The 13,798-nt window shown below is 39.7% G+C and overlaps 1 protein-coding gene across 1 annotated transcript in view; it reads left to right on the plus strand.

Moving 5' to 3' along the window:
* Positions 1 to 13,798, plus strand: part of CNTN4 (contactin 4) — a 331,989-nt gene that overhangs the window by 14,997 nt on the left and 303,194 nt on the right. The window lies entirely within an intron of this gene.

A 13,798-nucleotide genomic window follows, 5' to 3' on the forward strand; every position in this document is an offset into this window, starting at 1 on the left:
CGGCCCCGCGGCTGGGTCTCGGGGCCCCAGCCGCTCCGCGGCATGTGGGATCTTCCCGGACCGGGGCACGGACCCGTGTCCCCTGCGTCGGCAGGCGGACTCTCAACCACTGCACCACCAGGGAAGCTCAGCAACCTGGTGTTTGAGTCTTGATCATTGCAGTTATTCACAGTAAATTTCAAATGTTCATTGCTTTTAATGTTGAGTTAGTTTATCTTTCATAGTCAAAGAATAAAATGTGCAATCAGAACAATAACTGGGAGTTTGATAGATGGCCAAACTCAGGACTGACTTGACTGATTTTTAATTAGGAAGGCCGGCTGCTTAAATAGGCAGACTTTTGTTTCTGAGCAATAAAATGTTGGTGGATGGCTGTTTGGATAAATAATTTGTGAATATTTAGATGAATTAAAACTTGATCAACTAAGAAGTATTTGAATTGCAAAGCTGCTAACATTTATCAATGAAGGGCTTTGATCCTCCATAAAAGAATTAAAATTTTCTCATTTGAATAGTTAGAAGAATTCAGACCAAAACTTGCTGAGTTTCTGAAATAATGTTTTTAGTAGGTATTGTCTGCTACTTACCATAGTACTAAGAAGAATGGTGACAATTGGCGTCTGTTGAAAATTTCATAATGCAGAACTAGTTCGTACGTAGGTGTGCTGTTGGTTCTTAGTGGTGTCGGCAGTTGTGAGATGTGGTACAAAGAGTTGAAATTCACAAGTACACAGCATTATTCTCACTTGCATTTTTTTTTTCTGTCTCTTCCACAAAACCTGTAATGTACAGATGCTAGTTAATTGTAGCTATTCGTTTATTAGGTATATTTCCTTCAGTCATCCTGCAGTCCAGTTTGAGGTCTGACAAAGAGTAGTTCATGACTAAGTCAATGTAGTATAGAGAATTTTTTAAAATTCAGGAGCATTCTAAGAATACAGTACACATTAAAATTGGCAACCAGGACCAGATAGGTGTTCATACAGGCTTGATGAATCAGGGCTTTAAAAGAAATCACCAAGTTAAAAACAATTAACACTTCATATCTTTTTTTTTTAAAGTAATGTTACTAAAATGTCATCCCTTTTTGTTTTATTGTTGGAATAATTCAGTCACTAAATACTAAAATAATTTTGTTTGATTGTTTTGCAAGTTTAGTTTTTAGACAGTGAGGATCAAATCTGACCATCACTGCGCTGTAAGTTTGAAGTTTTGGTCTACCCTCAGTTAGGTGTCACCAGTTAGTTGAAAGAGGCAGCAGTTTTTGAATGGGAGAAGGTGTCGACCTAGAGAACACTCTCATCGTATTGCATTCTTTTTCAAGAGTTTTTATGTGAGAGATTATGGTTCAAATTCAGAATCTAATTGACCACCTGTAGTGGTTAGAATCATAATTTACCACAAGATACATCCACCTAGAACCTGTCATTGGGAAGACTTTGTTGGCAAAAATGGAAAACGCTTTGGAAAATTGCATTATACCAAGAGGCAATGAATGATGAATGAAAACGCAGTTGTGGAACAAATTGGAAAAATGGGTCTTTAGAGATGTAATTAAATTAAAGATCTTGAGATCATCCAGAGTTAAGCATTTGGACCCTAAATCCCATGGCAAGGCCCTTGCCCAGGCGTTGGTGGTATTGTGGTTAGCATAGCTGCCTTCCATGGCAAGGACTTTTCAAGAGACAAAAGAGGAGACACACAGAGGAGAAGGCACTGTGACCATGGAGGCAGAGGTTGGAGAGAAGAAGCCAAGGGGCACCAACGATTGCCAACGGCCATCGTAAGCTGGAAGAGCCCAGGGAGGATTAGAGCCTTTGCAGTGAACACAGCCCTGCCGACACCTTGATTTCAGACTAATAGCTTTCAGAATGTGAGAGAATAGGCTTCTTTTGTTTAAAGCCACCAAATTTGTGGTAACTTGTTTATGGCCACGGTAGGAAACTAGTAGATCTTTTCTTTCCTGACCACCTTCATCAAGGAAAAAATAAAACCACCTAGGAGTGAGACGGAGGTCAGGTACTTTTGTAACTGAACTGTATTAGGAAGCAAAGTATTGAGAGGGACGGCCTTGATTAAATGTGGAATAATCTGGGCAAGTTTTGTGTCACACTTTGTATTTTCCTCTGGGGAGCATAAAAGGGGTTTTAATCTTTGTGTAGTATGATTTGATGAAATACTGGGAAAAGATAGTGCTCTGCAGAAGTTCAGAGTAAGCGTTTCTTTTCGCCAGCACATTTCTGCCCATCTCTTGGAATAGCCCGGTATAAAATAGGTGGAATTGACCCTTTCTCCATTGTGTAATGATTTGAAATGATTCTGAATTGGTTTTTGGCCCCTAGACCCGCTCTCTGGACTTCTTTTTTCTAGGTCATTTTCCCTGAATTTGACCTTTTTGTCTGGTACTCTAAAGTCCTAGAAACTAGCTATTATCACATTTAGAGTATCTGACCAACCTGTGTCTGTAACAGTTCTACTGTGGTCTCTCATGCATTGTTACGATTCCTGTTATGACATTTCTGGCTGCAGAAAGAAGCCCCTGTGCTATCAAGGGCCCGATTCTGCTGCCTTCCCAATCAGCACCTTTCACTGAGTAGCCTCTAATCAGAACAAGCCAGTTGGCTCCTAGTGGACATGTATTTTATGCACCACGCTGGCTGGTTTTTACCTCACAGCTGTAATATGTGGTCCCTGGAGAGAACAAATGCTTTAGGGTTCAGAGGTTAAATCTCAAACTCAGGAGCATCATGATAAGGTGTGTGTGCGTGTGTGTGTGAGTTCATGTGTATTTGAGTGTGTGTGAGTGTGTCTGTGTTTTTCCAAGAGCTAAATTATTCTGTTAGATATTTTACCAGAGATGCAGTTGTGTACTAGCCGCTAAACCCTTGACGGATGGTGCTGCCAGTCAGTAATCTATTCCTGATATGTGTGTATTTAGGGTACAGACTAATGATATTTACAGTGTTGATCTGCTGAAAAATATTTGCGTTGTTGTTTATCTTTAGCGTTTCAAATTTTTTTTTTTTTTATAGCATTTACTTCTCTCCCACTCCAAATTCAATGCAGTCTTGTGCTTTGAGCAGTCTGTTAGCTTGACCTCATAAAGTTTAGTTTAATTATGCCTTATAGACTATCTTTTAAGCAGCCCAGATTTATTTAATAGGGGTTAGGGGATGTGAGGGAGTCAACAAATGGATTTTCTTAATTTTTAGTTCAGCAATTGCTTTCTCCTATTGTATTCAGACGTGACCACCCAGAGGGCAGGTACTTATGAATAGGTGCTGAATAAATCCTTGTGGAATAAATTAAGCTGAATGAATATGTGAATTAGCCCATGTAAAAGTATAGGAGGAACAGAAGTGCCTTGGCCTTTACTACCCTATGAGGTACTGTTTCCTCTAAAATAGTCTATTTCCCTGACCTGAGAACTTTTTTTTTAGTGTTTCTCTCTTAAAAACAAAATTCGTTAAAGCATTGCCTCTGACTTCCAGTACCACCTTTTTTCAGTAACAATTTTATTAAGATATGTCCCATACTATATAATTCAACAGTTTAAGATGTACAATTTAGTTCATTTTTATCCTGTTCACAAAGTTGTATAACCATCACCACTGTCTAGTTTCAAAGCAGTTTCATCATCTTAAAAAGAATCCCTGTACTCATTAACAGTCATTCTTCATTCCGCCCAGCGCTGGACAACCAGTAACCTAATTTCTGTGTCTATGAATTTGCCCATTCTGGCCATTTCATATAAGTGGTATCATGCAGTATGTGGCCTTTTGTGCCTTATTTCACTTAGCCTGATGTTAGCAGGGTTCATCTATGTTGTAGTGTGTAACAGTACTTTGTTTCTTTATATGGCCAAATAATAGGCCATTGTATGGAAGAATACCATTTTGTTTGTCCATTCATCAGCTGTTGGACATTTGGGTTGTTTCCACTCTTTGGCTTTTCTGAGTAATGCTGCTGTAAACATTGATTTACAGGTTTTTCAATGTGGACACATGTTTTTATTTCTTTCGGGTATCTTCCTAGGAGTGGAATTGCTAGGTCAAATGGTAACTTTATGTTAACATTTTGAGCAACTGCCAAACTATTTTCTAAATTGGCTGTGTCATTTTATAATCTACTAACAGTGTATGAGGGTCCCAATCTCTGCATATCCTTACCAACACTTGTTATTGCCTTTTTTATTTTAGCTGTCATAGTGGGTGTGAAGTGATATCTTACTCTGGTTTTAATTTGCATTTCTCTAAGGGCTAATGATATTGAACAACTTTTTATGTGTTTACTGACTATTGGTAATATTGTCTTTGGAGATATATATATTCAGATCTTACGCCTGTTTCTTAATTGGGTTATTTGGCTTTCCATTACTGTGCTGTAACATTACTTTATATATACTGGATACAAGTTCCTTATCAGATACATGAGTTGCAAATACTTTCTCCAGTTCTATATGTTGTCTTTTCAGTTCTTTAATGATGTCATTTCAAGTACAAAGGTTTTCATTTTGATGAAGTCAATTTATCTATTTTTTCTTTTGTTACATATGCTTTTTTTGTTGTTTTAACGTCTTTATTGGAGTATAATTACTTTACAGTGGTGTGTTAGTTTCTGCTGTATAACAGAGTGAATCAGCTATGCATATTCGTACATCCCCATATCTCCTCCCTCTTGCATCTCCCTCCCTCCCACCCTCCGTATCCCACCCCTCTGGGTGGTCACAAAGCTCTGAGCTGATCTCCCTGTGCTATGCGGCTGCTTCCCACTAGCTATGTGTTTTACATTTGGTAGTGTATATATGTCCATGCCACTCTCTCACTTCGTCCCAGCTTACCCTTCCCCCTCCCCGTGTCCTCAAGTCCATTCTCTACGTCTGCATCTTTATTCCTGTCCTGCCCCTAGGTTCTTCAGAACCTTTTTTTTTTTTAGATTCCATATTTATGTGTTAGCATACGGTATTCACATCACACCGGTCAGAATGGCCATCATCAAAAAATCTACAAGCAATAAATGCTGGAGAGGGTGTGGAGAAAAGGGAACCCTCTTGCACTGTTGGTGGGAATGTAAATTGATACAGCCACTTTGGAGAACAGTATGGAGGGTCCTCAAAAAACTAAAAATGGAACTACCATACGACCCAGCAATCCCACTACTGGGCTTATACCCTGAGAAAACCATAATTCAAAAAGAGTCATGTACCACAATGTTCATTGCAGCTCTATTTACAATAGCCAGGACATGGAAGCAGCCCAAGTGTCCATCGACAGATGAATGAATAAAGAAGATGTGGCACATATATGCAATGTTACATGTGCCGTTGATGCCATATCTAAGAAACCATTGCTTAATCCAGAGTCACAAAAATTTACTCCTATGTTTTCTAATAAAATGTTTTGTAGTTTTAGCTCTTGAGTTTAGGCCTGTGATCCATTTTGAGTTAATTTTTGGATATGTTGAAGTTGGGGTCCAACTTCATTCTTTTTAAATTTTTTCAAATGTATTCTTTTGCATGTGGATATCCGTTTGTCCCAGAACCGTTAATGAAAAAATGATTCTTTTTCCATTGAATGGTCGTGCACTCTTGTCAAAAATCAATTGACTCTAAGTATGAGTTAATTTCTACTCCATTGATCTATATGTCTGTTCTTATCCTGTACCACACTGTGTTGTTTACTGTAGCTTTATAGCAAGTTTTGAAATCAAGAAGTATCCATTAATAGCATCATAAGCTCAAAGAAATATGATGCATATATCACATTAACTGTAGACTCCATCTTACTTTTCTATAAGCAAAGCATATTGCCTTTGGATGTGTTATATAAAATTTAAAATCAATAAATTCTGAGCTATGTAATCTTAAATAACATCCCATTTGGAGCCTTGACAACCTAATTTACTGTTTCCTCAAATTTGAGGAAGAACTAATTTTTTTTCTTACTCCTCAGAGTCTTAGTTCTGTTTTCCTCAACCTCTCAAGGAAGAATGCTTGCAATTTCTTACAAGCAATTACCATCTTACAGGCCAGGCAAACTCTAAATCCACAGAGAAATAATTTTCTCTAAGGCATCGAAGTCCTAGGATAACTACTGAATGAGCAACCAGACCATTTAACCAGACCATTGGCCAGCATATCTCCACTTCTAACTCTTCCAAAAACTGTGTGGAGGTAATTGGTGTATATTTGCACACCTTAAACGGTCCTTAGTGGGTTTTCTCAGAACAGAGAATACTACTGACCCAGCGTTTATTTTGAAATGTCAGTTTTCTTATCTCCACTAGAGTAATTTATAATAAGTGATTTCTCCTAAATTTGCTTAGACCTTTCAACCCCCACGTTGCCTTTGGAGCTGACATTCTCTGTATCTACCACCAAAAGGCTGTGTGACCTTGAGAAAGTTTCCACACACCTCTCAACACCAGTGCCCTCAGAAGAAGCATAATGATAGTATTTTAAAATTGTGAGAATGAAATATGCCAGGGAAATATAATTTGTATGTTTATCAACATGCCTTCACCTGTCCATGTACAGAATGTACATTAACACATGAATGCTGTGCTTTCTTATCTCCTTTGTCTACAAGTGCTCCGGTACTAGGGTGGTTTTGTCTGGTCCTCTCACTGATCGGTTTACACCCTCCAAATCCAACTGTATTCACGTTTTTACATTTTACTGAGCATTAAACATGATAGATGTTCCAAGGTTTCAAAAACAGTTAGTAATTGCTCTCTCTAAGATACTAAGCTTCATTATACTCTAAACAACCATTGATCCTGCATATAATTCAACCTCAGTAATCACAACCTGAGATTTCTGCTAAGTAATTATTTATACTATCAGGAAATTGTTAATCCTCCTGCATATTTGAAAAATTAAGTACCTTTGGGAAGTACCACCACGTCATCCAAGTACATGTGTTGCAAAAAATTGAGTTATCAATATCCAGTGTGGAGATTTCCTTTGTGTGTTTGTTTTTCTTCCTTTCCATAAATACTTAACGAATACCAACTAGGTAGTAAGTGCTGTGTTAGATGATCAGGAGCACATCAATGCACTAGACAAATATGAAACTTATATCCAGCAGGGAAGACAGATACTGGAGAAGTAACCTCAAGTGTGGTGAGTATTAGGAAGGTTGAAGTCTTGATTTCTAAGGAACAAAGGACAGAATAAGCAGCAGCAGAGAGGGAATGGAGCTATGGCCTGGAAGTGGTGTTTGTTTATAAGGTAGTTGGTTAGACAGTTGTTCAAGGAGAGGCAAAATGGAGGGGTATGGAGAAAAGAGCAAGGCATTTCAGCAGAGGAGAAAACACAGGCTGTATATGGCATTCATTAGTTCAGAATTTTTTCGGAGTATCCACTCTTTGCTGAGAAAGGAAAGAAAACAGGACCCAGTCCCTCTTCTTAGAGTTCACATTTTAACAGGGGGCAGGGGGTGTTCATCACATAATTACACAAGAAGTATGTAATCATCCACTGAGGTAAATGGGAAAAAAATTGTTTTGGTACTTTGACATAGACATAGAACATAGACAGATGGTAATTTCCCCTGAGGAAGGGACTCTGATTGAGATCTGAAGGATATGTAAGGACTCAAGAGGAAGCATTTTCCAGACAGAAAATACAGGATGTGCAAAGGCACTGTGGTAGAATAGAATGTGGCACATTTAGGGGAATCAAAGAAGACCCACCTGTGTGGCTGGAGTACCCAGAGCAGAAAGAGGTGAATACAGCAGAGTAGAAGATGGTGGTAGGGAGTGAGTAGAGTGAAGATTATTTATTTAGTCTGCATTTTACCTCAAGACCTTGAAGTATATCTGTTTAGCCAGTGCTAAAGATTAGCAAAATTCTCATATATGTGCTTCTGTAAAACATGCTCAGTGCCTTGAAATCTACATCATGTTCAGTACAGTGGGAGCTTTCTGTAAGTCCAATCATCAGTTCACACATCCCCACCCAACCACCTATAATAACAACAGGAGCTAACAATTCTTACCTGGTTTGCATGTGCCAGGCAGTCAAGTATGAATTGTCTTTTAATCCTGTCTCAACTCTAGACACTGGTACTCTCGATATTCCCATTTTACAAAGGAGAGAGCAGAGGTATGAAAAAGTTAAATGACTAGCCAAAGTCCACTCAACTAGGAAGTTGAAAGGCCAGGAGCAGATTCCAGGTCATTTGACTTCAATACTTGCCTGATTCATCACTACACCATACTGTCGCTCTTTTATTTCTACTGCAGTGAAAATGCATCTCCATCAGAGGAAACAATTTGCCAAGAAACTCAAAACTGAGTTTGGAGTGTGATACTAATAAAAGAGCCAGACTCTTTCTTTTCTGGATGTCATATTGTTAACCAACCTCCACTTGCATCCGTGGGTGAAAAGGTGAAGTTGTGCTTTGTTCTTTGGCCAGTAAGAGACCGCACTGAGTGCAGCTCAGGATTTCACTAGTCTTATTTTTCAACACCAAATTTCTGCGAAGGATGAGAGAATAAGATTGAAGTTGCTAAGGACGTCCTGATAGTAGCTCGAGAACAGAGCTCACATGATGCCGCTGATGTTCTTTCTGGTTTCCCTGCCTCACTTGGTTGTTTTCAGAATTAGGAAATATCTGCACAGTTTCTGGTGTAGAGGAGAAAAGTGAAGCTATTTGTTTTCATGATGTTGACGGCTGATCAGGTTCTGCTCTAATAGTCTCATTTGTGTTTTTAATTTCACTTAATAATTTTAAATTATTAATTGTCAATTAAATATGATTAGATGTCATTAAATGTCGTTATGTTACACAGAGTTTTTATGTCTGTGAATAGATGTGTAGAAGGTCCTCTGTCTTTCTGTCTGTCTTTGTCTCTAGTAAGCAGGTACCCTCAGAGGTTATCCCATAGATTTATAAGGCAAGTGCCACCTGGAGAAAACCCATTCCTTCTTCAGTAATTCTTCCTTCATTAGCCAAGGAGTAAAGAAGCATGTGTTAAATTTAAACCTGATCAAAACAAATATTTAGTGCCTATTTTTTCAACAACAGCACTGTGCCCCTACACGGAGAAACTAACAATACTGGGTGCTGGAAAGGACAAACCACCAGCAAAAGAGAAAACATTTCATGAGGTTAGGGATTTGGGCAATGGAAAGTAAGAACCTCCCAGAATTTTATCTCCTGTCTGTAGCAATAAATCTTACTCCCCCTCCCCTTCCTAACCCCCCATGAGATGGTACAAGGCATCTCTTGTCACCGCTTCTTCCAAATCAGAGTTAAAGTCCAAAGTCACAGTAAGGGTCATTTTTGTTTTTTTGGTGCAAAATCCTGATATCAACTACCTGTGCCATGCTGGCTAAAGTGGCTTTCCTCAGTCCTATCTTTTCAATATCCTATTGATTTTCTTTACATTTTCCCTAATAAGAGTCTATAATTGTATCTACCAGTTTGTCTATTGCTCATCAACCCCACTAGAAAGTTTACCAGTGCCTTGCTTTGTTCAGTACACTTTCGTTGGATAAGCAGACTAGTAAGTTACTCTACATGGAAGCAGGGGTCCCAAAGAGATGCTAGTAGGGATGGCAACCTTGGCATTTCAACCCTTTACATGCAAAAAAAAAAAAAAACTCAGAAACAAAGATAAACGTGCTTTGCTTTGGGAAGAGATGTTGTTCTGCAGGAGGAGAGAGGAGATCTCCTGAAGACTTTATTTCCTTTGTTGTTAGGTAATTGGTGTGCATGTAACTTTTTGATCAGAGGGCTGTTACGACCACTCCTGATGAACAGCCGTCATGTGCTTGGTTTATAAAATAGACCCACTGTTTGCCACAGCTAATCAGGGCCTAGTTAGTGTATTCTAACAAAAAAACATGAAGTTTATAGGAGTGCTGTTTATTGCTTTTGTAAGTGAGGTGTTTGGTTTCGTTTTTGTTTTTTTGCGGTACGCGGGCCCCTCACTGTTGCGGCCTCTCCGGTTGCGGAGCACAGGCTCCGGACGCGCAGGCTCAGTGACCATAGCTCACACGCCCAGCCCCTCCGTGGCATGTGGATCTTCCCGGACCGGGGCACGAACCCGTGTCCCCTGCATCGGCAGGCGGACTCTCAGCCACTGTGCCACCAGGGAAGCCCAGTGAGCTGTTTTTTAAAATATTCGTTTAGTGGTCCTGTTGGCAGATAATAGAGATAATAATTAGTCCATGGAATACTTCATGGTGGAAAATGCAAGGCCCATTGAAGAAATGCTCCTACCTGAGAGTACCAAACTAGGAGTCCCAGTCACTGGATTCTGATCCCCTTTCTCTCTCTGATTTGCTCTATGACCAACGTCTTAATAATGATAAGGAGCAAAGTCTTGAATATGAGTTTACTGGTGGCAGCTCTGTGGCTTCCCTATCCTGATAGCCCAGCATGTAATACAGTGCTCCACAGGCAGCAGACACTCAGTAAAAGCTCTTAAATTAAATAGCTTGCACTCTTAGTATTTTTGCATTTTTTTCTTTAATTGGTTAGAGGGAAGAACTTAAAATATCATCACATAGCAGTAGATGTGTGATGTCATTTACTGTTTGCCAACCAAATGTTGAAGCTAGAAAACATTTGTGTATAAATGTTACATGAGTTGAGGTTTTTAAATTGCTGAAATGTAGGTAATTTGGGCAAAGAGTGGCACTTAGAGATGAACGAATGTATTACATCTGTGGAACCTTCGTATTTATCACCTTGCGTGTCATTGCCATTTCCTACTGGAAATTAAGCATCACACATGTATCCTTCATTTGACCAGGTGGCCTTGATGCCTCTAAAATGAATGGTAAATCCAGGAATATAAATTATAATCACATCATAAACATCTTCCTCTTAACCTTGGCAGTGATGTAAAATAGTGCATTTTGAGCTTGTTTTGAAGGTTAAGCAGGAAATCTTGTTTTAGATAATTAATATTTCAACAAAATCAATGTTGCTACAGCTGGCAAGTAGGTGATCTGGCTAATTGGCTCAGTATTCAATTTGTTAACTATGAAATGTCTTTTAGCTGAAATTGTGTTTATAAAAAAAAAGAAAATCAGTGTGATGTTTACTGGTTTGCTGGCACAGTCTCGTTTAGCCAGCTGTAGAGAGCTAAGGAAATAAATGTGGAGGAGCTTGTCCTCTGGTTGTCTCCAAAATAATCCTGATGATTTTCCCTGTTTTGTCTTGACACTGAAGACTGTAAAGCCAAGGAAACTGTCACTCCACAGAATGTGTTTTGGTCCTTTCGTCAATGGCTTGCTTCACTTTCTCCTTGATAATCTAAGCCACCACTGTTATGCCTTGGAAAAATAATTGATAGCTAAATTGTCTATACTATTTTACTGTTTAGAAAGCACTTTCAAATCTATTAACTTTTGTCATTACAAAAGCCCCATGAGGTAAGATTTATCATCATCATCATCCCCATTGTACAACTGTGGAATGAGCAACTCAAGATGAGAAGCAGCTTCCTCAAGTCCCTGCCACTAGTAAGTGTCAGGTCTCGGAACCAAAACTCAGACTTCTGACTTCAAGTCCTGATGTCTTTTCACTACACCACGTTGTTATTTTCGGTTGAAGTGGGCTCCTTTCTTTTTTTTTTTTTTAACATCTTTATTGGAAGTATAATTGCTTTACAATGGTGTGTTAGTTTCTGCTGTATAACAAAGTGAATCAGCTATACATATACATATATCCCCATATCTCCTCCCTCTTGCGTCTCGTCTCCCTCCCACTCTCCCTAGCCTACCCCTCTAGGTGGACACAAAGCACCGAGCTGATCTAAAATGGGCTCCTTTCTTAAGCCAAATCAATGGATCTTTACTTGTGAGGTGTCTGATGTCTGTCATTATTTTGTGAAGAAGATATTCGGGGGTATACCTTCAAATGCAGGTTCCCCAAAGTATATTGTTTTAAGTAGGCAGAGCTTAGACAATTTAAAAAACCTTTTTTTGTCCTGATTTTATACGCTTCCTCTAATTTTTAATGTTGAAAAATTCTTTCTTGTATGAATTGAGGATGGTGGAAGATGGTAGTGAGAGTGGTGGTAGTTTTTAGCACCAATACTTAGAAATATCTATGTTGGTTTCACACACCTCCCTTCTTAAAAAAAAAAATTATCTTGCCCCATTAAATACAAAAGACTATGAACCGCAAGAGGGAGGAGATATGGGGCTGTATGTATATGTATAGCTGACTCACTCTGTTATACGGCAGAAACTAACACACCATTGTAAAGCAATTATACTCCAATAAAGATGTTAAAAAAAAAAGACAATGAAACAGTGCTTTTAAAAACAACATGAGCTGATAGAATGGGTGGCAGGTAAAATGCTTCTTGCTGGCAGTATCAACCCTTAGAAAATATGAGCAGAGCCAGCATCCCCACCAGCAGACTGAAATACCAGCAAGAGCAGCAGACTGTCTCCAGGAGTCAATGCTGGCCTCTGTAGTGCTCCCTGGAGCTCATTTCTCGGACCTCAGCACCTGTGTTATGTCTTGTTTTCAAGGTTAGATTAATTATAGCCTGTCACTGAAGAAGGAAATAGTGGCCTCTCTTCCCTCTCTTTCCATTTAGTTTTGTAGGCAGCTGTTGGAACTCTGCAACCCTTTAGGATAAGGCACTGTTGCATTTTGTTCCAAGGTACATCCCCATCCTTTAACCTGGGCAGCCATCTTCCTTCTTTCCAAGAGAGGAAGTGTGTTGTAGAATCCCTCACCGGTCTGGCTCCATAAAAGACAACGAATCTTGAAACCTGCCGATTTTTTAGAGCATTATCTCCTTTTTTCCACTTCTTTCTGCACAGCTATTACACGTGTCACTACACTGGCCCTACGGAGGGTGGAAAATGAACAAATAGAAGTGATCCGGAGATAATCAGTAGACCGGACTCAGCAAAGGAATGTAAAATTCAAGTGTCATGTGGTTAAGAACTGTTTGAAAAGCTGATGCAGTGGGAATAGCAAGAGTTTAAAAGCAGCACTCACTAGTTGGTAAAACATTCAGTGGGATTCTATTACCACCTGAGGCACGGCTAAGGGACTCTGCTACCAGACACGACAGATTACTCCCGGAAACACGGGCCATGCATACACAGCCAGTGTAGACCATGTGTTTTCCTTTTTTTTGCTGGGGGGGGGGGGCTTTTCTATTAAAAATTCAGAGTGAGAAGCCACTGTGCTTGAAAAATACTGCTTCTCCTGCACCAGTAGTGTCTAGAAGCAGGAGTGTTCTGGAATAGAGCATGGTAGGGTCTCACACATCTTCCAGGAATTTGTTTTCAAAGTCAGCACTGAAAGCAAAATGTATATACAGTACTTAAAATTACCCTCAAAATTCCCTGAAGTTGTGGGTCTAGGTGCCCACGTTGGAAAAAGGCATGCCGTTCTTTCTTCCACCAGGATCAGAATGTACAAATAGCTGTTTCTTTGGCTCAGCATCAGATGAAGAAGTTAGCTTGAGTTTACAACCATGTTGTATGAAAAATAGATATCTTTAAATACAGAAAAAATATTCCCTTTTGTGAAGCTAGTGAAAATTGAAGCTGAGTAATAAAATAGATTTGGCTGCCCCATCTTTTTTTTTTTTTGGAGTGGGACATATCTTTCCAATTCCTGATTTTTTGTTGTTGTTTTTTTTTTGCGGTACGCGGGCCTCTCCTCGCTGTGGCCTCTCCCGTTGTGGAGCACAGGCTCCGGACGCGCAGGCCCAGCGGCCATGGCTCACGGGCCCAGCCGCTCCACGGCATGTGGGATCCTCCCGGACCGGGGCACGAACCCGCGTCCCCTGCATCGGCAGGCGGACT

This window comes from Lipotes vexillifer, unplaced genomic scaffold (genome assembly GCF_000442215.2).
Source record: "Lipotes vexillifer unplaced genomic scaffold, Lipotes_vexillifer_v1.1 scaffold1041, whole genome shotgun sequence".
In the NCBI taxonomy this organism is placed as follows: Eukaryota; Metazoa; Chordata; class Mammalia; order Artiodactyla; family Lipotidae; genus Lipotes; species Lipotes vexillifer.